Here is a 24,392-nt window from a genome sequence, read left to right on the forward strand (position 1 = left end):
GCCCGGCCAGCGCCACCGGGCTGAGGGGCCCCGACCCTGGGAGTGCAAAGCCCGGACCCTCCCCCAGGTCGATGGGACTTGGACCCCGGGTCTTAGACGACCAGGCCCGACGGCTCTCCAGACTGTCAGCTCCAGCTGCTGGCTTCAGGGGTCCCCAGAAGCCGCCGGTGGGGCCGCTGTGGTTGGTCGTCATCTTTTCCCCTCTCTTCTCTAAAAGGCCCGCCGCAATCCCGCGAGCGCAAAGACAAAAGCAAGCATGCTTTGTATTCTTGTTACTTCTTGGCGAAATCTCAGTGGAAATGTGAAGAATGAAAAAGAGAGTGTACTCAGACTCCGCGCCTCCGCCATCCCCGCCTCTGAAGCTCTGTTGGTTGCCCAGGAGCCTGTGCGCGCCGGTTCACCTGTACACAGCGGTTCACAGTGCCGGTTCACCTGTACACACCGGTCCACAGCCGCGGACGAGGGCATCCTGCCCTGAGACACCCAGGCAAGGGGCAGCTTAATGTCCTGGCGCGCGGATGGGGGGCTGAGGAGCACCTGGTGCTGAAGAAGCATCTAAGATCACGGAAGTCACCCAGGAAATCCTTCAGGATCCTTCGGGCTAAAGGGCTTTCTAAATTCTGACACCCGCAGCCTGGGGAAGCAAGGAAACGTGTCCCTTGCGTGCTTAGGAGCTAGAGCCCACGCCAGGATGCCCCATGGCCTGGAAAGAAGTTTGCTGAGGGTCTCAAACCCACCCGTCCTCCTCCCAGAGCCACGTAGAGGAAAGTTCTGGAGATGGGTTCTCTAGGACCTGGTGACTAATTGAATTCCCTTAAAGATGCTTTCTTCTCTTTCTAGACTGAGTTCCTGTCAACTTCCCCGACAGCCTCAGGAAACTAAGCCTTCCTTGATTTGTGTTATCCTACCTAGATATCTCTCCCTCTCCCCCCTCTCTCCCTCCCTCCCTCCCTTCCTCCCTCCCTCCTACAGATAAAATGATGCATCAATTCCTTGTATTCATATTGTCACAATTCGCAAAATTGCACCTCACCAAAAAACCCAGGTGAAGAGATATTGATGGTTGTCCCCATTTTACAAATGGGGAGGCATCAGGGTGATTTGCCCCATCACACACAGCTAGTAAGAGGCTGACACTAAATTCCTGGCTGTAGTTTCCATAAAAGCCCACCTTCCACCACCAGAATCCTCTTGGTTGATGGAAATTACCTGAAATTACCACTGCAACTCTCCCAGATACTAAAACTAAAACCTTCTGTCAGCTTGCATTAAAATCTCCCTCTGAGAATCTCCCAGAATCTTCGTGAAAGGGCTTTGTATTCAGGAAGACAGTTTTTACCTGTGGAGTGACTCAACCTCTGTGAGTACCAGTTACTGGATAGGTAAACTGAGAGGGATGAGACCCTGGTTTACACAGTTACTGTTGGGAATAGAGATAATGTATCTTGCATATTTGTTGCAGGAGGTATTCAATCTGACAATCAGTGCAAACATGATTCCTTATATTCCAACCTTGTAGCCAAATAAAACAACAGATCTCAAACTTCAGGAAGCTGAGTGCCTGTAGGTCACAATGTTGATATAATTAAATCCATTCCCATGACATTTTTACTGGCAAAAAGATAAACAAACAAACAAAAAGAGCTCATATTATATGAATGTGGCTCTCTAGATCTCAAACAATGTATTAGCATATGTGACAAAATAATAACAGTAGGTAAATCTAGGTATTCACTGGGTTTTTCTTGTATCCTTGCTATAAATTTAAAGTTTTCAAAGTAAAAAAAGTGGAAAAATGATTAACTCACAAGGTGTTTTTCAGAAATCCCATTTCCATGATTATAGCTTAATCTTTGCAATTTATATGTTATGTCATAACTCACATTTGAATTGAAGCAGATGCAAAGGGAGAGGGGAACAGTGTAGCAAAAACATCAGCTAGTTCACTCCCTACCTCACATCCCCCCAAAATGGAAATATTGAACAAGCACTGCCTTTTTGCAAGTCAAACATTGAGTGTATTAAACAGTTCCAATAAGAGATGTTTTTAACTTATGTTTCCCCACTTCTTTCCAGGAAGTATGAAAAGATCTCCAGCTGGAGTTGAAACCATTTAAGAAACTGTCTTGCTTTTGTCCGCCCCGGGGCCTCACCACCCCCATCACCCCAGGTGCCTTCACAGTTACGGAAGTGAGAGAAATGCTGTGTGAGTCATCCGACTTGACAAATAGGGAGCGTGACTAGGAGGTGAGGGCTGGTGACATCTCTCTTTGTCCCACTCTGCAGAAGTATCCGTCCCTTCTGACCTACCAGTGAACGAAGGTTAGGCAGTGAGGCTTTGCAGCCTATGAATGTAATTGAACATTTAATAGAAGTCAGCTTCTGAGTGCCTGCGTAGATGATTACTCACTTCACGCTCACAATAACCCCGTGAGGTGGCTACTGTTATCCATATGCTAGAATTGAGGAAACTGAGGCTCAGAGAGCTGTAAGAACTTGCCCCGGGTCACCTGGCTTTTAAGGGACAGAAGCAAGACCTCAACCAGGTCCAGCCACTGCCTTAGCGACAGACATGGAACTGATCCCATCTGCCTTCTTTTGCTGGGGTGCTTGCCGCCTGCATCTCCCAGTGGCTGTAAAATGCCATCTTCATTGTCACTCAAGTCTGCAGCTCATTTCTATCCAGATGAGTACATTTATAGGAAGGATCGAAATTGATATCTTACAAACAAGAAAATTCTAAAGGAATTCAGCAGCCTGGCCGGAGGTGCTGGGAAGGAGTGGGGAACTGGACCCAGGATTCTGTCACTACTAGGGTCACTCTCAAACCTCTAACTCTGAGGGGCTCTGGCACCCTGTTGAGTTTGGTAATATTAATAAATGTTAACTGGATCCTAGGCACTGGTTTTAGATGTTTTCTCATGCCTTATTTCATTTAATATCACCATTTTGCAGACAGAGAAGCTTGGAACCTGTCCAAAGTCATGGGGATAATGAACTGGAGCCCAGGTTTAGACCCTGGCCTCACTCCCTGCAATCAATCCCCTGCCCTGTTCAGAGGGAAACTAGCCCACCTTGCAGGGTAGTTGTGAGCACTTATCTCTGCCATTAAACATACTTACTATGCACTGGTTTTGCACGTATGTATGTTATTACTGTTATTCTTTTAAACAGTAAATTATAAAGTTGGATAATACCCAGAGCTGGTGAAACTGTGGGACACAGACACTCTCATGCATTGTGAGCGAACCTGTCGGGTGCTGCAACCTCCTGGGAAGTGAGTCGGCACTGTCTATAAAATGGCAACAAATGAAACTGACTCAGCAGTCACCCTTCTGAATGTATCCTGTGTGTTAATTGGCGGCAAAAACTAGAAACAACTGATTACATAAAAAAGGGCCCCAACACCCAGGGAATGCAATGTAGCTCTTACAAAGAAGGGGGTAGGTCTACACACACTACTAGGGATAGACTTCCAGGATGTAGTCTTAAGGAGAAATGCAAGTTTGTCAACAGTATTGCAGTACAATGAAATCAAACAGCATAAAACATTTCTGGAACATTATACAAGTAATTCATTATTAACATGAATCACCTCTGGAAATTAGGATGGAGCAGGAACCTTTTAGTGTTATGACCTTTTTAAAAAATATGTTTTTATTTATTTCAGAGAGGAAGGGAGAGGGAGAGAGAGAAATATCAACGATGAGAGAGAATCACTGATCAGCTGCCTCCTGCACGCCCCACACTGGGGATTCAACCCACAACCAGGTATGTGCCCTGACCCAGGAATCGAACCGTGACCTTCTGGTTCATAGATGACACTCAACCACTGAACCATGCCAGCCGGGCCCTTTTATGACTTTTTATTTTATTTGAGTACATAACATTCCTTATTTCACCCTCACAGCCACCTCTTTTAGGTGATTATTTTATGCCCATTTTACAGGTCAGAAAACTAGGGCTCCAAGAAGTTCAGCCACCTGGCCGGAGTTCAGCGACTGAGTGGAGGGTTGCAGATGTTACCCCAGTCCTGATTACAATTATGGTGGATGGAGGTTCAAACTACTGGGCATGGTGCTCCTCGATGCCATGGGGCTCTGGAGACCAGAAGCATCCCTGCTAACTCCTGGTTCGTTTGACTACAGCACAGGATTTTACATGCACTCCCTGGAACCCCTGTAGCTGTTTTAAAACCATCATAAAATAAGGGCCTGTATCGGCTTCACAAAGGATTGCCTCCCTGAAAACCCAGGAGAGAGAGTGGCTGCAGGATGCTGTTTAAAAATAATGTGGTTACTCATGGAACTGGATGCACATTTGAATTTGAAGGAGACAGTCAGGGAACTTTAGCTGAGGAAAACTGAGGACATGACCCATGAGGTTCTTTTCTGCCTAACAACTCGTCCCTCATTGGCTGCAGGGACAGGCGAAGCCTCCATCTCCCGGGTCATGGACTTATCAGCCAGGCCCTCTGTCCTCTCGGGAGCCGCACAGGGATTGCATTAGAGTCAGAGTAGCAGTGGACTGGGAGCCAGAGAATCTGGATCCTGGATCACTAGGTGTTTCCAATAGCCCTGAAGAGAAAAGCGGTTATCCCAAACCAGGAGTGACATCAGCATCTTTGCCTGCCCTCAAAGCATCACTGCCCCAAGCCCAGGTGGCCTGTGTGCCTGGTGACAAACCAACAGCTGTGGGTTGAGTTCAGAATCCCAGGGGCTCAGAGCAGGGGAGGGCAGGGTTTCCTGCTGTGGCTTCATGGAAAAGAAGAGTTTTGAGCTGTGCTTTGAAGGATCCAGAGAATGGCTTTATCTCCTTTGCTATTGCTAAGAGAGAGCAAAGCAGCGGGGTAAGACAGGGGGGTTTATACAACAAGGTGCAGCGGAATTTTTCTGGAGGGGAGAATGGGAAGTCGTGGAGATATGAAATGAATGTGGGAGAAACATTAGCTAGTGGCTAATGGCATGATTTAAGTTCCAAGGGGCTCGGCACCCCTGTGGAGACCCAGCGTCTACACCGCATGCCTAATCCCTGGGGAATGTCACCGTCATTCAGAGGCCGATAGTGTGACTCCGAGCCCCAGCCAAGTGAAATAGCACTTCTCAGAGGCAGAGGATTCCTTTATCTAGCCCTTCCCCCAGCCACCTCCTCCGTCTTCTTTTATCACTGGGGCTGTCTGTCTGTCTGTCAGGCCAGTTGGTTGTCAGGGAATAAACATCTCAGGCTCTTTGCCCACCAGCTTGGGGATCAGGTGACCATTATGGAAGGCAACACCGGAGGCGTGCACATGCCAGCGTGACGCCAGTCACAGTCAGAGCCTGTGATGTGCTGACCTCACTGAGGGGGCACCCATGCAGCTGGCCTGGACCTGGGGCGGGTAGACGGCTTCCACTCCCTGATGCAGCATCTTTGGTCATCGAGGGCCACCCCATGCAGGAGTCCCCTTTCAGCATAACAACTGGAGTCAGAATAGCTGCACGAGAAACCCAGCCCCATGACCTGTCAGCTTCGTAGCTGTAGGCACGTTACTTTACCTCTCTGAGCCTCAGTGTTCCCATCTGAAAAATGGGAATAGTAGTGGCCACATCATAAGGTTATTGTGAGGATTAGATGTAAAGCACTTAAGGGGTTGGTAAAAGGGTACAAACTTTCAGCTGTAAGATACATAGAACTGGGGATCTAATGTAAAACATGGTGATTCTAGTTCAGAATACTGCATTGTATAAGTGAAATTTGCTAAGAGAGTAGAACTTAAATGTTTTCACTGTGGGGGTAAAAAACATGAATACATTTCCTTCCACCTTCTACAATAGGGCACAGGGGGAGTCTAGCTCACAGGCCCCTACCTGAAGCCCTCTACTTGCCATATTAATTCAGATTAGGCTAAGACAACATCCTCAGATTGCCTTCCTGACACAGGTTTTTCCGTCTGAATCTCTTGGGCAGGAAAGGAGGGAGAATCAAAGGTTCTTTAGGAGTATTTTGTTTCTTAATAAACAGCTTAAGTCAATATTCCAAAAGCAAAACTTTTGGTCCCTTCATCACACACACATACACACACACAAAAATGTGTTAATGAGCTGGGAGGGGTCTTTTCACAATGTATGTGACATCAAATCGCCACCGTGTACACTTTAAATATATTACACTTTTATGTCAGTTATACCTCAATAAAGCTGGGGGAGGGGGGGGCGGGTTTCTTTTGTTTTGTTTTTGTAAGCCACTCAGGCCAGTGTCCCCTGGCATATGGTCGGGGCTCAGCAAGCTGTCATTAGCTATTTTTAATATTATGTTTAATATTACAACTTCTGGACTTCCCACTGGAGAATCAGTGATCAAAATACACAGTCTCCTCTTGAACAAGGGAGGGGTGCTCTGGGTCAGAGTGTCGGTCACCTTCTGCATATAAAAGCCCCAGAGTGAAAGGAGGGTCTAAGGGGGAAGGACTCTGACACCCATAAACCTGTTCAGCCTCCCCCTGGTCCAGCCTCCAGGAGCACCTCCTTTCACACTAAAACCTCTGCTCAGGCTGGTCAACTCTTTCCCTGGAAAAACACATCCTGCTTTCACCCCTCTGTGTCTCCTCATATCGCCCCCTGGTGAGTGTCCCTCTTTCTCCAGGCCCTGCCTGCCTGAGCCCACTTCCATCCCAGGAGCTCACTGCTGGTCAGTGCAACCCACCTGGTGGCTAATCATGTCCTCGGCGGTAAATCACATTTGTTTTTAAATTTATTTCAGAGAGAGAGAGAGAGTGAGAAACATCGATCTGTTGTTCCACTTATTTATGCATTCATTGGTTCACTGTTGTATGTGCCGTGACCAGGGATTGAAGCCACAATCATGGCGTATCAGGACAATGCTCTGACCAACTGAGCCACCCAGCCAGGGCTCACAATGTGTTTTTTAAATTTGACAGTGTGATCTCTTTTTATTGTCTTGTGATTTAATTTTTCATGTGTCATGCCTGTTCTCCTGACTGTATCAGGAACACCTGGGCTGCAGAGGCTAGACATGCCTTTCTTAGTAGCCCTTTCATCATCAAACTCTGAGATCTGGCTATAGTAGAGCGTATATTTATTTATTTGACCCAGCACATGAATGCCCACTATGAAGATTCGGAAATCTGGCGTGGTTTTTAGTTCTGCCATTGGTTGGTTTATAGTATCATAAGAATCAGACAGACCTGAGTGTGAATCCTGACTCTTTTGCTTAACAGCTGTGTGACACTGAATAGTAACCTAAATGCTGTGTGCCTCTGTTTCCTCACCTGTTAAATGATGTTCCTAGGTTGTGAGAGTTGCAATGCTACAAGTATGGCACATAGTAGGTCTGCAGAATTCAGCTGTGGAATGAATAATTAATGTAAGTGCTTAGCACCATGTCTGCCAGTTAGGTTCCCTGTGAAGCAGACTCTGAAACAGAGATAGTGTTTATTAGAAGCTGCTCCCAGGATCAACACGTGGGGAGGAGAAGGGAAGGAAGCAGAACTGAGCAGAAAGAGAAGTTGGGCTATGATAAAGGCTCAATGGAGACCTCAGCCAGCCCCACGGAAATTCTGAAGCTGGGGTGACCCTTCAGAAGTGGTAAAAGTGGCGCTTAGCATTTCCTCATTTACATCCTCCCAGGCTCAAGTCTAATAGAAAAGTGAGCATGCCTCTCCCAATGGTGCTAACAAAAGCCTTATTCCATTCCTCTGGCTCTGACTGGGCCATGTACCTATTCATGAACCAATCTATGGCCGTAAAATGTGATAATCTCATTGGCTGAGCCAGAGTCAGATCCTCACCCCTGGTGCCAGATGTGGCATTAACTCCACCTGAAGCATGCACATTGAAAATTGGACAGTCTGTGATTCCCCTCGTGGAAAATCTAAGGGTGCCAAGAATGAGTGGATGCAGGACAGTAAAACCCTGACAATGTTTATTCTTAACCAAAAGGATGTTAGCACACAAACAGCCTCTGGTGTGGCAGGTGCATGAAAAACACAATAATGTGGAATGCAATATGCCTTTGGGTGTCTGACACTGAGGAGGTATTCAGAAATGTTTGTTGAAAATAATTAAATAAATAAACAGAAAACAAGCATCTATGAGGTGATCCTCAAGCTGGGGTTTTTGTTGTTGTTGTTGTTGTTAATTCTTTGTTGTTGAAAATATTACATATATCCCCTTGTTCCCCCAATGACCTCTCCCAGCCTGCCCCCACTCCCCAGCCCAGGCCCTCACCCCTCCTACTGTCTATGTCCATTGGTTATGCTTATATGCATACAAGTTCTATCAAAAATAGATCCTCAAGCTGAGTCTTAAATCTTAGCCCTAGGGAGGCTTCTGAGCTGTTGGATTGTTCTGTTTCTTGAGCTGGGTGCTGGTTGCATGAATTTATTCACTTTGTAGAAATGTAACAAGCTATACATATAAGATTTGTGTCTCTTCCTGCTTATATTTTATCCTATATAATAAAAGGCTAATATGCAAATTTTCCCCTTGACAGGGAGTTCCACTGGGAGTTCACCAGGAATTCGATCAGGAGGCGGGGCTGGCCCACCAACTGCCCTCGGCCCCTCCCCCCGGCTGGCCTGGCCCAATGGGCCCTGATCGGGGTGGGCCGGCCGGACACTACCCGTACACGAATTCATGCACCAGGCCTCTAGTACTTTAATAAAAAGTTTCCTAAAAAGTAAAAGAAAGAAAAAAGAAATCTCACACGGTCTAAGGCACAGAGGATAAAACTATATTCTTTCTTCATGTGCTAGCCTTCTTTATATACTAGGGAAGTTAGAGCTTTTTCTCTGATACAGGTGGCAAATATTTCCATCTAGTACATTATTTTTATTTTAATGATGTTTGCTATATTTTTTGCCATGCTAATAGAGCAATTCATTAATCTTTTCTTTTGTTGCATATAGACTTTGAGTCAGAAAAGTTCCTCCACACTGAGATTATTTTTTAAATTATCTGTTTTTTTTCTAGTATCCGTATGATTTTATTTTTACACATAGACCTCTGATCCATTTGGAGTTTATTCTGGTGTACAGTGTGAGGCATGGGTCCAAATTTATCTTTCTCCAAATGGCCATCCAGTTGCCCCAACACCACTTATTAAAAGAACCAGCTTTTCCTCAGTGATTTCAGATATTATCTTTATCATATGCTAAATTTCCATATCCACTCAGGTCTATTTCTGGGCTTTCTATTTTATTCTCATAGTCTCTATTCATTTAAATTCAGTTTTAATTATAGATCCTTTATAATGTTATTTATTACTAGAGGCCTGATACATGAAATTCGTGCAAGGGGCTTGGCCCTTGCAGCCACAGTGGCTTGCCTCGGCCCTTGTATTCATCCGGAAGATCGTCCAGAAGGACGTCCGGAAGGTCATTCGGCTGTCTGGTCTAATTAGCATATTATGCTTTTATTATAATAGATTTAACAAGCCTACTCTCTTCTCACAGCTCTTCCTTTGAGATATTTTTAATAACTATTCTTGCATGCTTATTTTCTATGAGTTCTAGACTCAACTCCTCTAGAAAAAAAAATGTGGTATTTTCATTGGGATCATGTTACAATTATATATTAACTTGAGGAGAATTAGATCTTTATGATCTTGAGTTGTCCATCAAAGAACATGGGGTATCTTTTGCTTTGCCCAAGTCTCCTTTCATACCTTTGGGAGCATTTTAGAGTGTCTCTCAGAGAGATTTTGATGATTATTAGTGGTAGCAAATAAAACATTGGGCACTCCAGCAGATCAAAGCAATAATTTTATTACAGAAAATGTGATCCTAGAGGAGAGGACAGAGCCTCACAAGTCATCACACTAAAACCAGCTGCCAGTCTCACAGCCCAGAGGGACAGGAGACCTGGAGGCAGATGAGGTACCCATAGCACCTCTCCTGGGAGTCGACACCACCCTTCTGGTGCCCTAGAGACTTCAAATGCCTTGCTGGGTGACTAAGTTCAGAGCCAAGCTGGCCTCTTACATACTATGTTTTCTTATGACTATGTGACTCCTTTTCTAGATGCCCAGTGCCACAATATTAGGTAACGCCCTAACAGATATTGTTAGAATTTCTATATAGTTCACATATTTGTTAGTTTATCTCTAAATGTTTTATGCTTTTCTGTTTCTATAATAAACAGGGGTTTCTCTTTCATTATCTCCTTTAACTGGCTATTATTTGTATCAATATAAATCTATTTGCATATTTTATATTATTTGTCTATGTAAAATTGTGCATATATATATATATATATATATTCTTGTCATTCTCTCTTAGCATTTTTCACCCATAACTATGATTTTTTTCATTTCATGGCTATCAATGAAAGCATCTCATGAATCTTTAATTATAGGGCTTTTTTGTTGATTTATTTTTAACTTGTTGGCACATTATTTACTTAATAAGGATTGCTATGTCAAAGCAGTCTACCAGAGGTCTTGAATCAGAAGCTTGATGTGTTAGAGAGGAATCTTCAGAAAGCAAGCTTAGGTCTATATGTAAAATCATCTAGTAACAGTGGCACTACATCTGCTCATTCGTTAATTATGACTTCTAAAGAGTTTTGAGACTCTAAAATAGAAGCTACCATATAATTATAGAGTACTATTATATAAGCATGTATAATTAGGGATTACCATTACCCAAAGAAAATGTATGGAATCTTTTCTGAGGGGACATACAAATGGCCAAGAGATGTATGAAAAAAAAATGCTCAAAGTCACTAATCATCAGAGAAATGCACATTAAAACCACAGAGAGATATCACCTCATACCTGTTAGCATGGTTGTTATCAAAATCAACAAGTGCTGGTCAGAATCACAGAATGGGGAAGGGAGGCCATCTCATTATAATCATAGGTTCTGGGAATTAGGATAGAACATTTTGGGGCCACTTTAGAAATGGTCCCTACCACAGCTGCTCATCATGAACTAGGTTATCTTAGACCCACTAAGTCATAAGCTCAGGAAGGTCTATCAGCAATCCATTGCAAGATTGAAGTTGTATATTGGGTTTAGGCATGAGCAAGGCCAGAGTACACAAGTAAGCTGCACTAGCAGATGGCTGAGAGCCCCTGGTCACAAGGGCAGGTCCTTTATGACCAGCTGATGGAGATGGAAAAGACCTCATAGATGGGTCATTTGGTACATGGAGCCAGAATGCACTGCTGCCACATGCTCATTCACGTTGGTGTAGCACTAAGAGTGGTGACAGGAAATCCTCCTGGTGGGAGCGCTTCAAGGGCTACACTTGGTCATCACTTTGTATGGAAACAGAAGCCCAAGATAAGAATATGCATGGACTCATGGGCACAGTGATGTAGCTGTTTGGACAGGGTCCTGGGAAGAGAAAGATTGCAATATCATGTGCAAAGAAGTCTAGGGTAGAGGTATGTGGATGGACCTATGGAACTAAAGCATTATTTATCGCAGCATTATTCACAGTGGCCAAGACATGGAGACAACCAAAAGTGCCCTCTGATAAAGGACTGGATAAAGATGATGTGGTACACATACACAATGGAATACTACTCGGCGGTAAGAAAAGACGAAATACTGCCATTTGTGACAACATGGATGGACCTTGAGAATATTATGCTAAGTGAAATAAGTCAGAATAAGCTAAGAACCAAAAGATTTCATTCATATATGGGAAATAAAACTGAAACTCATGGACTCAGACAACAGTATGGTGGTTACCAGAGGGATGGGAGGGCAGGGGTGGAGGGGGCCTACTATATGGAAGATGGTTTGACTTTGGGTGGTGGGCACACAGTGCAAAAATATTAACGTAGTGTCTACTACAAACAAGTGTTTGGTAAATAGTAGTCATTTTGTTGTTATTATTATTTACAGTAATAGTAAATGAAAGAAAAAACAGAATGAAAATAATTCCTTTAGGGTGATTGTGACTAATAAAACAATAGATTTTAACCATTTCTTTAATATAGCTAAATAATGTTCCTGTATCTATAATTTCAAAAATTGTGTGATTAACTGACCTGGTTTTATTACCGGCTCTCTGGGCCTCATTGATACAGTTGAAAAAAAGGACTATGTCCTGTTGCTTTATAGGGTTTCAGTGAATTAAATGAATTTCCAAATGTGACAGTGTCTTGAGTGTAGTCACCTACCTTTCTCAGTTCTTTCTCTCTTGCCTTCATTTCCAATCTGGCGTCCTTGTGAAGGGTGTACGGCCATGAGGAAGACCCTGGACAAAGAGGGAGGGTCTGTAACTCAAGTGAAAATCCATGTGGGTCTGGTATGACTTCAGGAGGTGGAGCAGCAGAGCTGGGGGAGGAGGGGGGGCGGGGAGCTGGTGAGCAAATCCAAGGAGAGGGACCCCTGGAAAGACTGGGAAGTGGAGACAAGTCTGAGGCTTCAGCTTCCCACCTCCAGTACCTGAGCCTCCAATGCCCCCCTGCCCCCACCCTCCACCCCCCCACACACACCCCTCTGTTATTACTACTGGCTGTTTGGATCTGAGTGTCAGGAGCCTTTGACTTTGTCTCCTACCCTCTCAGCCCCCGTTCCAGGCTGAGAAAGACAAAGGTCTTGCCTAGTCAATAGTCAGTTGTTGCACGTTAGAGAGCCCCAGCAGCTGATGGCACCAGGAAGGTTAGTCCTGCTACTGGATTTGTCACTTTCCGACTCCAGAAATACCACCCATTCCAGCCTCTGTGTGTTCTGCTCGCTCCCTCTGAGAACACACGGGCAGAAATTGGATTAAGGGACCACTCACATTAATGTAAACAGGCACATGTATTTGAGTCCTTTTCTTTTAAAAGCCCAGCAGCCTCCTTTGCACCTGTTGGCGGAATATCAACTTTCTCCGTTTCATTCATGCTGTGTGGGGGACTCAATTATAGTTTCAATTACAAAGTCAACAACATTTGGGAAGCCCCGCCAGGCACTTTCACTTAATCCTCATGAAAACTCTGCAAGGTAGGTGTCATTATGCCCAATTTTTTTGGACGAGAGAACTGGGTCTCAAAGAAGTTCAGAAACCTGGACAAGGTCACACAGCAGAGTGAGGATTCCAGGCGAGGCCTCTGGCCTGTGGAGAGGCTGTTCTTTCTAGCACAGACAGAGTGCTGGGCTTGAAATATTCTCAGTTAGTTCATGCTTTAAGGCACTACTTCCGCTCCAAGTACATAAGAACAACAGATCAAATACTTTAAAAATTAATCTCGGCCTGGCCATCGTGGCTCAGTGGTTGATTGTCAACCTATGAACCAGGAGTTCATGGCTCGATTCCCGGTCAGGGCACATGCCTGGGTTTCGGGCTCTATCCCCAGTGTGGGACATGCAGGAGGCAGCCAATCAATGATTCTCTCTCATCATTGATGTTTCTATCTCTCTTACCCTCTCCCTTCCTCTCTGAAATCACAGGAGAGCGAGCCCGGGGAAGATGGGAAGTTCAGTCTGTGGGTAGGTTCTCACTCCTAAACCAAGAGTCATTACTTTTACTTTGAATTTATTTACAATGTAATATTAAAACAGGTAACATATTCATGTGGTATGAAAATATTTAAAATATACATAATATTTTATTTGGAAATTAAACAACATACTTCTAAATAATCCATTGGCCCAACCTGTATGGCTCAGTGGTTGAGCATCGACCTATGAACCAGGAGGTCACGCTTTGATTCCTGGTCAGGGTACATGCCCAGGTTGCAGGCTTGATCCCCAGTGAGGGGTGTGCAGGAGGCAGCCGATCCATGATTATCTCTCATCATTGATGTTTCTATCTCTCTCTCCCTCTCCCTTCATCTCTAAAACCAATAAAAATATTCGGGGGAAAAAAGAATTAAGTGAGATAGCGAAGGAAAAGCCCTCTGCATTGGTACATGCCTAGCTCAAAGCACAGATCCTCCACACAAGGTATTCCTCCTACCTTTCCACGTGATGTTGTGCACAGGTGTGCGTGTAACAGGTGTGAACATGTGTGTGTATGTGTTTGTGAGTGGGAGGAGGCAGGGCTGGCTGTGAATACAGCACACATTTGGCTCAATTACTCATGGCCACAAAATAAAAAAGTTACTCCAAGCATTTACAGCCCCCAGGATGATTATAAATCCCACAGCCCTGGCCCCAGGCCAGACCACTCCTTGCCCACCCTCCCCCACCTTCCCCGCTGGAGGCCAGAGCCCTGCTGCCTTACTCTCTCCCTGGATGGCCTGGCCCATGGATGCCCAGGTCCTGGGAGGCCACAGAGCATCAGAGGCTCCAGGGTGGTCCTGAAGGGTTCCGAGCACGGGCCAGGCCCCAGAGGTCTGCTGGGCTCTTTGGAGACCCCCCTCTGGACTGTTTGCCTGCTCTGAGGACCTCTCTAGGTAAGACTGATGAGTCCAGAACCAGTGAGTAGAGAGATGCACAGCCTGTCCGAGTGAGAGGTGCAAATCCCAAATCCCCCACACACTGGATCTCACAGAACAGGTGGGTAGAGCAGGTGGGTGCACTTTAGGCCTCAGCTTTTCTGTGAAGGGGCTGGAATTCCCATTTCTGTACACCCTTTCCTGTTGAGCTTTGGGAGGCCTGGCAATTTAAAGGACTCCTGCTGTGAAACTATTTCTAAACCAACCAACCACCTCCTCCCTGCTGGGCTTTGGAAAGCTGTTTCCTGCGACTTTGCTAAAGGTGAGAGGCACACAGACACCTCTAGAAAGTCAGCAAGAAGCCAGGCAGTCCTCTCAGTTTCCCCAGAGGTTCCAGTTAGCTCCACGGGATTGGGGGGCGGGTGGTGATCCTGGGGCAAGATTCCCTGGGCAGCAAGTCTATCCTCCCGCTCATTCCACTGACCAGGAAAGTGGGGCGCTGACAAGGGATGGGACTTTCTTGAAGTCACCCAGATTGAAGCAGGTCCAGGCTGAGGTCAGGAACCCAGGAACACTCTCTTGCCTACCTCTGTGTCCCCAGTATCAGAACTAAGGCCTCGAGTGACGCCTTAACAGAGGCTCAAAGTGATGCTGAGCTGGACTCAAAATCACATCTCTCTCTACTCCCCCAAGATGCCACTGAAAACGTTCTAAACAAAGAAATACTTTGGCCCTGGCTGGGTAGCTCAGATGGTTGGAGCACTGTCCCAAAGTGCCAAGGTTGTGGGTTTGATCCCCACTTGGGGAACGTACGATCGCTCTCTTTCTCTTCCCCTCCCCCGCCCCCCATTCCTCTCTCTCTAAAATCAATGGATAGATTTTTTTGTTTTTAAAAGAAGTACTTTGTAAGATCCTACTTGAGGGTGACTGTCCTAGATGAAATATGACTGTAAAATCTGGGCTCTTCCTCCCACTGAGAGGAGGGGCCTCATTCCCTCACTTTGGAACTGAGCTGGGCTTTGTGACTTGCTTGACAAATTGAATGATGTGGAACTGATGTCTGGGACTCTCACAGCTAGTTTCCCCTAACATCATACCAGCTATGGGAGGGAAGCCTTGGACGCTCCAGGTCAGCCTCTCTGCTGGAACCCCACTTAGGTGACCACCATGGATGCCGCGTGGAGCAAAGAATCACCTCACTGAGCCCTGCACAAATTCTTGCCCCACAAAATCATGAGCTATAATACACTGGTAGTTGCCTTAATCTACTGAGCATCGGTGCTGTTACACAGTCATAGATAACGGCAAGAACTGTTCATCTTGAACATACCAGAGAACAGAGCAGCTGGCTGCTGAGTCCTTTCTAACTCAAGTACACACACCCCTGAATTTTATACACTTTGTATGCATGGCTTTCTTTCAAGCTTCTCTTTTTTTTTTAATGTTTTTGTTTGTTCGTATTTTAAATATATTTTTATTCATTTCAGAGAAGGGAGAGAAAGAAACATCAATGTTGAGAATCATTGATCGGCTGCCTCCTGCATGCCCCCTACTGGGGGATGAGCCTGTAACCTGGGCATGTGCCCTGAACAGAATCAAACCATAATCTCCTGGTTCATAGGTCAACTGATGCTCAACCACTGAGCCACACCAGCCGGGCTCAAGCTTCTCTTAAATCTATTCCTGACCCCAAATATTACAAATGTGACTTGGATGCCAACTGGCACAAAATATTAAACCTAATTCTTATTGAGCAACCATTGTATGCAAACCACTCTGTTCTCATTTAATTCTAGAACCACCTTTTAAGATACTTTCACCCTAGCTGGTTTGGCTCAGTGGATAGAGCATCACCTGTGGACTGAAGGGTCCCAGGTTCGATTCTAGTCAAGGGCACATGCCTGGGTTTGTGGGCTCGATCCCCAGGGGTGGGCGTGTAGGAGGCAGCTGATCAATGATTCTCTCTCATCATTGATGTTCCTATCTCTCCCTCCCTCTCCCTTCCTCTCTGAAATCAATTAAAAATATATTTAATAATAAAAAAGATAGTTTCATGTGGTATCTCCATTTAACAGAAGAAGAAATGGAAATAGAGGTTAACAAACTTGCCCAAGACCACACAGCTAGCAAAAGTCAGAGCTGGGATTCCAAACCCCTGCTTTTCTCTCCATGTACCACCTCCCTCAATGGGTGGGGCTTCCCTGGGGCCCTCCCCACATATGAGACACCACACAGGACAGGCTATGTTGGTATCACTAGGGTCTCTGGGGTAGATGCTGGGGTGAGGGTCCAGTGCCCCAGGAGAGCTGCCTCTAGGATGATGGATGAGCACAAACCCCAGGCCCAGCCTTTCCCCACCTGCCTGAGCCCCCTACTCAGGCCCCTGCCACAGCTGTCACCATCACAGCCTCTGATCCAATTACAGACCCCAGAGCCCCCGACAGCCTCCTCCTCCTCCTCCTTCCAGGGCACAGGAAGGCAGAGACCCATCCTGCCTGGGAACAATGCTGAAGCTGGAGGACGAATCTATCAAAGGCACTGCCAGCTGCCACCATCCCTGTGGCCCCCACCCTCTGAGCTCATTCCCTGGGGTCTCAGGCGGCTGGTGCTGAAGAGGGACAGGAATGAGGGCCCTGCGGTGGGGATGTATGGAATCCTGCAGTTGGCTTTGTTTAGACATGGAATACCCCAGGCCTGGGCTCTGCACCTGCTGCTGGAGGAAGTCATCTCCTCCTCCACCCAGAGCACGTTCACGTGCACACGCACACATGTACACACATACGTACACACACACACACAACGTACACACACACACACACACAAATACACACCAGAGAACGTCACCTCCTCCTCCATCCAGAGCACGTTCATGTGCACAAGCACACATGCATATGCATACAAACATGCACACACACCAGTGGAAGTCACCTCTACCTCCTACCCAGTGGCTTCCCAACACACTATTGGCTCAAGATACCCAGGCCTGGATTAACTCTGGGCTTCACCGTTTATTCACTTGGTGACTCTGGATCTGCTCCTAATCTAACTTTGTTTCCTCATCTGTAAAACAGGTTCATCACAGCACCTGACTTATGGGTTGTTGTTTTTTTAAAATTTTTTAAAAAATATATTTTATTGATTTTTTACAGAGAGGAAGGGAGAGGGATAGAGAGTTAGAAACATCGATGAGAGAGAAACATCGATCAGCTGCCTCCTGCACACTCCCTACTGGGTATGTGCCCGCAACCAAGGTACATGCCCTTGACCGGAATCGAACCCAGGACCCTTGAGTCCGCAGGCCAACGCTCTATCCACTGAGCCAAACTGGTTAGGGCTACTTAATGGGTTTTTATATCCCAGGTCCTCACCAAATGCTTGTTGAATAAACCCAGAATTGCCCACCCCTCAATCTATCCATTCATCCTCTATGGTGCAGGTCCCTGACCCCCACTGTCCTCTATACCTCCCTTCCTTCCCTCTAACCCCACCCCTACCCAGCTGGGCTTGCCTTCAGTTGCTCTTTATTAGGCCTTCCCCATCTATCCCTGAATGCTACTTTCCCCCATGATTCTGAGGGTTGGAGTGGGTGGTCAGACAAGCTTTGGGTGTTTAGAAAATGAATCCAATACTTGGAAATAAGGCAACAAGCCTACTGGATGCTCTTTCAAAGCTACAATAGAGCACTTTCCAACCGATGCCTATGGGTCACCTGAGACCCTAAAGCAGCGGTTCTCAACCTGTGGGTCGCGACCCCTTTGGGGGTCGAACGACCCTTTCACAGGGGTCGCCTAAGACCATCGGAAAACACATATATAATTACATATTGTTTTTGTAATTAATCACTATGCTTTAATTATGTTCAATTTGTAACAATGAAAATACATCCTGCATATCAGATATTGACATTATGATTCATAACAGTAGCAAAATTACAGTTATGAAGTAGCAACGAGAATAATTTTATGGTTGGGGGTCACCACAACATGAGGAACTGTATTAAAGGGTCACGGCATTAGGAAGGTTGAGAACCACTGCCCTAAAGAAAGGTCACTTTGTTTGATGCACTCTTTTTTACGGATTAGGGCCCAGATTCTGGAAAATTAGATGTTAACTTCAAAGAAATGGAGGATTGGGAAGTTGGACATGATTCTTAGAGGCTAGAAAGATAACCCAAAGGTTATGGTTTTATGGACCTATAGCATGTTTGTCATCCTGCTAGCTCCCTCGTTAATGAGATAAACAATCTCTGGGACATGCTCACTATATTGTGGATGAGAATCGTATTTTCAACTTTTCAGAAAGTATGCTTCAACCTGATCTCACGTCCCGGAAGGAGGCCAGAGCTGGGTGGAAGGACCCCTGAGGGTGAGAATCGGCAGGAAGAACACTGAAGCCACTGCTGATGATGACAGGATGCAGAGGGAGGCTGAGCTTAAGGTGGGGATGTGCACCTGTGTCCTGAGAAGATGGTGATCTTAGGATGCTGATGGTAATGCTGTGGGGGGTTGGCAGGTGGACAGAACCACAGAGGACTGATTGCCGAACAACAGTGGTGAAACCAAGTGGCAACAGAGAGCCAGGAGCTCAGTGGTCCCTCTCCTAGACCTGAGAGGAAGCAGATGAGAAAGCGTGGTCTCCATCAAAACGGTCTCAGGAATGAGAGATTTCACAGGAAATCCTTAAGGGATTAAGGGAAGGTTTCAGGTGTTAAGACTGAGGCTTAGAGATATGAGAGGTTTGGGGGAGGTGGAGCAAGTATGGAAGACGGCGAGCTGCAAGCACCTGCTCCTTGGGTCCAGGAATGAGGGCAGCAGGAGGCAGGAAGCCTCTGGAAGGGAAGCTGAGGTGTGAGGCTGTGACAGGTGAGGCAGGCCCAGGCTTCCTGCCAGAACAGGGTCTTGTCCAGAATCAGAGTCAGGGTTGCCTCAGGTCTGTGTTTTCCTGGTGGCCGGACTCACTGGCTAGGCTGGAGGAGACGGCCACTGAGTTGGTCACACCCATTTAGACTCTTGGCTTCCAACAAAAACCCTGTAGAAACCACTGATGTACAGGGGTACAGGGAGCAGCCGCCAGGCCCCCGAGCTGCACACACTGTAACATGAGGGCTACGATCACCCCCTGAACCCCACTGTCAGGACTGCGGGCAGGCAGGGCCCTCAGCAGGAGCCTCCAGGTTCCTTCTATTAAGGAGGCCTGTGGGTCAAGCTGGGAGGTTTAAAACGACTCTCCCCTCAAGATAGGAATTCGCTGAAAGCCCCCACAAAAGAAAACAAATACAAAAACGGGGGCAGTGGCGCACTCCCGTGGCTGGCCTGAATGGAGGCACTCTGGTAGGTCATTTCTGGGAACCCAGCCCTCCAGCTCCAAGCCCTTTCTGTCTAAGTTCTGCCAGTCACGCCCCCCAGGCCCCTGAGCCCCGCGCCCAGCTGCTGCCCACTGTTTACCTTAGTTCAGATGCAAGTTTTACTTTCTCTTCGAATAAAAGCAAAATCCTCAAGTCTGGTGCTTTCTTTTGTACAGATGCCGCAGAGTCATCTTCTTCCGAAGGTCAAAGCGTTCAGCAGGCCTGACGGCTTGTGAGGCCAGTAGATTTTCCTGGTTGATAGGTATTACACGTGGCCCACCTGGGCCCTGCCCTGCCCTGCCCTGATTTCCAATCTTCAGGGGGAAAGGCTGGAGAAATTGCATCTTCAACAACCACTCCAGGTGAATTCGATGATGAGGCAAGGCCTGGGTAACGTAGGTGTAGATTAGAACCCCTCTGGTTTGCTAACGAGATAGTATGGGGTCCTACATCCATTTCTAGATAAAGTTCTGGCTAAATTATTCCAGATTCATCCCTAGGGGCTCCCACAGAGTGCAGGTTCTCTCTAGCACCCACTCCCCCTTCTCTGTGGGGAGAACCAAGTCAAAGACAACCAGGGCCAAGGCACCAAGAGTCTGTGGGAGGAGTCACTAAGGCAAGAGGCAGCCTGGGGGGCCCAGGGGATGGCCCACTGGCGACGGATATTTTTCCATTGACTTTTTTTTTTTTTTTAGAGAGAGTGGGAGGGGGAAGAGACACATGGATATGAGAGAAACGCCGTATGTGCCCCTAACCAGAACTGAACCTGCAATCCTTCAGTCCATGGGCTGAGGCTGTAACCACTGAGCAAACTGGCAAGGGCTCCACCGCTTTCTAATAGAAAGCTTTAGGCAAGTTACTTCACCCTCATGGAAGCTCTATTCTGCAGACTGGGGTTAACACCACCCACTGCCAACTTGTTGTCCTGAAGTGAAATGATAAAAGGCCTGTTTGGTACTTATTAGGTAAGTAATAACCTGTTTAAATCAGGCACAGGCAGAGAAAGCTGCTGCTCTGAAGAGAAACTAGCAGTGCCTTTGCAGGAAAGGGCTGCCATTTTATTAACAAGATTCCATTCAACAGCTGCTGCACCGCTTTCTACATCACAGTTCAACCTGTTGCAAGTACTAGGTGCCTTGGCTGAAAGCAGCCAGTTTATGACTGAGCTGCAAGCAGTTAACACGTAGCTCATAAACTCCTGCAACAGAGAAACCTCAGGAATATCACACATCGAATGCTGCTGGAACTCTAATAAAGGAGGAATTAGAGAGGAAACTGCTTTGAAAACTAGACTGAAAAAAATGGAGGAAGGGCTGGCATGTGTCAAGGGCCCCCTCTAGCGGTGCTGGAAATAATTGAGATATAGGATATTGGGAGAAAAAATAGCGGCACAGACAAAGCTGAAGAAAGCATCAACCTTACTAACCTTTGCAGTCATCATTTCTAATTCAGAGATGCTATGATAGATTCCTGTTTGAAAACCTCTTCTAGCAAAAGCGGGTGCCTTAGAGGTGACACAATTCTTTACTGGGTGACACGTTAACTGCCTCTCAGACCTGAGTCCCAAATGATTTGGCTTTACACCATGTCCTTCAAGTTCAATTTTCTGTTGTGGTTTCTCTCTCTCTCTCTCCCTCTCTCCCTCTCTCTCTCTCTCTCTCTCTCTCTCTCTCTCTCTCTCTCTCTCTCTCCATGTTTCCAGTCTTTGTAAACCATTTTTTTTAATCCTCACCTAAGGATATGCTTAGAGAGAGGGGAACAAGGAGAGAAACACTGATGTAAGAGAACATCAGTTGGTTGCCTCCTGTTCACAGCCCAATGGAGGATCAAACCCGAAACTTAGTTATGTGCCCTGACTAGAAATCAAACCCACAACCTTTCAGAATACGGGATGACGCTCCCATTAACTGAGCCACACCAGCCAGGACAATAATCATTATTATTAATGGCTGAATAATTGTAGACTTAACTGATGAGGCTAGAGCAGGACTTGGTATCACTGTACACTTGAATGTTTTATATAATCAGCACGCCAGGCATTGGTCTGACCCACACAGAATCCATAAAAAATGACATTCAAATGCTAATGTTCTCTTTGCAGTGGACTTCTACCCACTGATGCAATGACTTGAGAGAGTAAATATATCCATGCTCTCCCTGCAAACCTAATCTCTGTGCTGCCTCATCTTCCTGCAGCTACTGGCTGCCACAAGGGCTGTTACACCCAGGAGACTCTCTGTCTCTAGGAAGGGGAGACTGAGTGCCACACGGTGGCAGATTTATGGAGCAACTTGGCATCTTCCAGGCGGAAGACTGGCAGCCAGTCCCCCTAGGACATCGAGACAAGTGACCTGCACCAAAATAGGTGAGGTCTGAAGAAAAAGGGGGAGGGTGGGGAGAGTGAAGAGGTAAAGAAAACGAACGATGGTGACTCACCCATAAACTGTTACTCTAACATAGAGGATCAACCAACACGGTACAAACACAACACTACATCTCCCCCATTTTCATAGTTCACCAGGGAGAACAAAGACCTAACAAGGTCAAAGAGTCCCCTCTACTCAACGCAGGAAAGCCTGGGCTTCATTCTGGCTCTGCCAGTTATTAGCCCTTTGAGTGCCAACCAATATCCTAGGAACTATGCTAAAATTGCCAAGGCATTTTTGCTGATTTTACAGCAGTTTAGGAAAAAAATTATGAATCGCAAGTAAATGAAGTTACATATTCAAAAACTTAAGGAAACCTTTACTACATTGACATATTTAGCAATATCGTCATCACTAATAAAAGCAGACTTAGGACTGGATGCCATTTTGAAGCTTTGATAGCGCTCCCGGCACTTTTGGCGAAGGACAAGAGGAGCGTGATCGCGCTCCCAGGCACTCTAGGGGTTAAGCTGTGCGTGCTCACTTTGTCATTACCTGGGCAAATTTCCTTAACTATAAAATAAAAGTCTTAAACTAAAAAAAAAAATCCTGTATCTCTGGATCCTATGTGTAAGGGCTTGATACTTTTAGCTTAGAGCATGTTGACCAAAAAAGCTTTATTTAAGAGGAAATGCCTTACAAAATCCAAGTTCCTGCCAAACTAAGATTCCTTCTAGAGAGGTATCTGAATCAACCCACTTTATCAAGAATTACTTAATGAGGCCAAAAGAAAGGCCACACCACACCTCTAAGCAGTAGACGACTGAAATAGATTTTGTCATTTTTCACAGAGGAAAAGAGCTACCTGCTTCTCCCAAAAGTATGAAACCTACGGAACAAGGGTATCTCTATTGCTTCATCTTCACAGAAAAGCAGGGGGTAATTTCTACCTAATGACATATAATTTCAAAAGAAATCCTCAAATAAAGAAGGAAAGACATTCCTAGTTTCTTGGTAGTAGGTGAACACGTTGCTGTCACAGTTTTAACTGCATTAGTGTGCCTCTGTTTTCCATTTGCTCTTCCCCTATTGAATATGCAAATTCAAATTACTTATTCATGTACTACGATAAGAGGATATATGCCTGAGTAAAGGTTAAGAAAGATAAAGAATGTCATTACTGCTATAAAAATTCCTTGACAGTGAACACTTTCTGCTCCTCTCTGGCAAGCGTCCCGGCAGCATGATGCCACTCCCAGGGTAAGGTGACCATTTGCTGGGTGACAGAAATCTTAATGTTTGCTTTTCCTCAGCACTGGATTCTCTCTTTGTGGGAACTGAACAAAAGTACTAGTCCTCTACCCTGAGATTTGTTATGAGAGAAACTCCATTTAAGAATGAACTAAATGTTTTTGAAGTCAGGGTTGCCATTGCTTAAATACTTAAAAAGAAAAGAAAAGAAAAGAAATTCTCCAAAATCAGACTTATACCTTTTCTATACTTCTATTATATGACTATTATACCACTAGTCATGTTTCTCTAAATTGCATCGTTTTCTTTAAAATTAGTACTTTTTTACTTATTTTGACAAAATGCTTAACCCATTTTTGCTAATCATCCCATATTTTATTTATTTTTTAAATATATTTTTATTGATTTCAGAGAGGAAGGGAGAGGGAGATAGAAACATCAATGATACAGAAAATCAATGACTGGCTGCCTCCTGCACACCCCACACTGGGGATTGAGCCCGCAAGCCGGGCATGTGCCCTGACAGGGAATAGAACTGTGACCTCCTGGTTCATAGGTTGACACTCAACCACAGAGCCACGCCAACTAGGCCATATTTTATTTTTTTAAAAGTTGCAAAAAGCTTTATAAATGTTACTCTTAAAACCACATTCCCAAGTTCTATTAAATAGATTGCCATCTTAAATTAAAAATAATTTTTAAAGGACTGTTATGAGTTTAAAGCAGGGGTTCTGTCTGGTTTGGCTTAGTGGATAGAGTGTTGGCCTGCAGACCAAAGAGTACCAGGTTCGGTTCCGGTCAAGGGCCCGTACCTTGGCTGCAGGCTCCTCCCCAGCCTGGGCTCTAGTAGGGGCTTGTGCAGGAGGCAATCATCAATGTGTTTCTCTCATATCGATGTTTCTTTATGTCTTTCCCTCTCTCTAAAAATCAATGGAAAAATATCCTAGGGTAAGGATTAACAAAAAAAATCAATAATAATAAATATAGCAGGGGTTCTAACCCTCACTGAGAGTCAGAATCACCTGGGGGAATTCAGAATTGAAGTGACCAGGACACCATCCCGTTAGGATTTTGATCCAACTGGTATAGTGACAGACTCCCACAATGTTACA

General features: G+C 45.6%; 1 long non-coding RNA gene across 1 annotated transcript; it reads left to right on the forward strand.

Moving 5' to 3' along the window:
• Positions 1–9,526: 9,526 nt before the first annotated feature.
• Positions 9,527–23,571, forward strand: LOC106727534. The gene is made up of 3 exons (XR_001363766.1): positions 9,527–9,539; positions 19,209–19,214; positions 22,492–23,571. It is a non-coding gene; the product is annotated as an uncharacterized LOC106727534 (long non-coding RNA).
• The last annotated feature ends 821 nt before the right edge of the window (positions 23,572–24,392 follow it).

This window comes from Myotis brandtii, unplaced genomic scaffold (genome assembly GCF_000412655.1).
Source record: "Myotis brandtii unplaced genomic scaffold, ASM41265v1 scaffold441, whole genome shotgun sequence".
In the NCBI taxonomy this organism is placed as follows: Eukaryota; Metazoa; Chordata; class Mammalia; order Chiroptera; family Vespertilionidae; genus Myotis; species Myotis brandtii.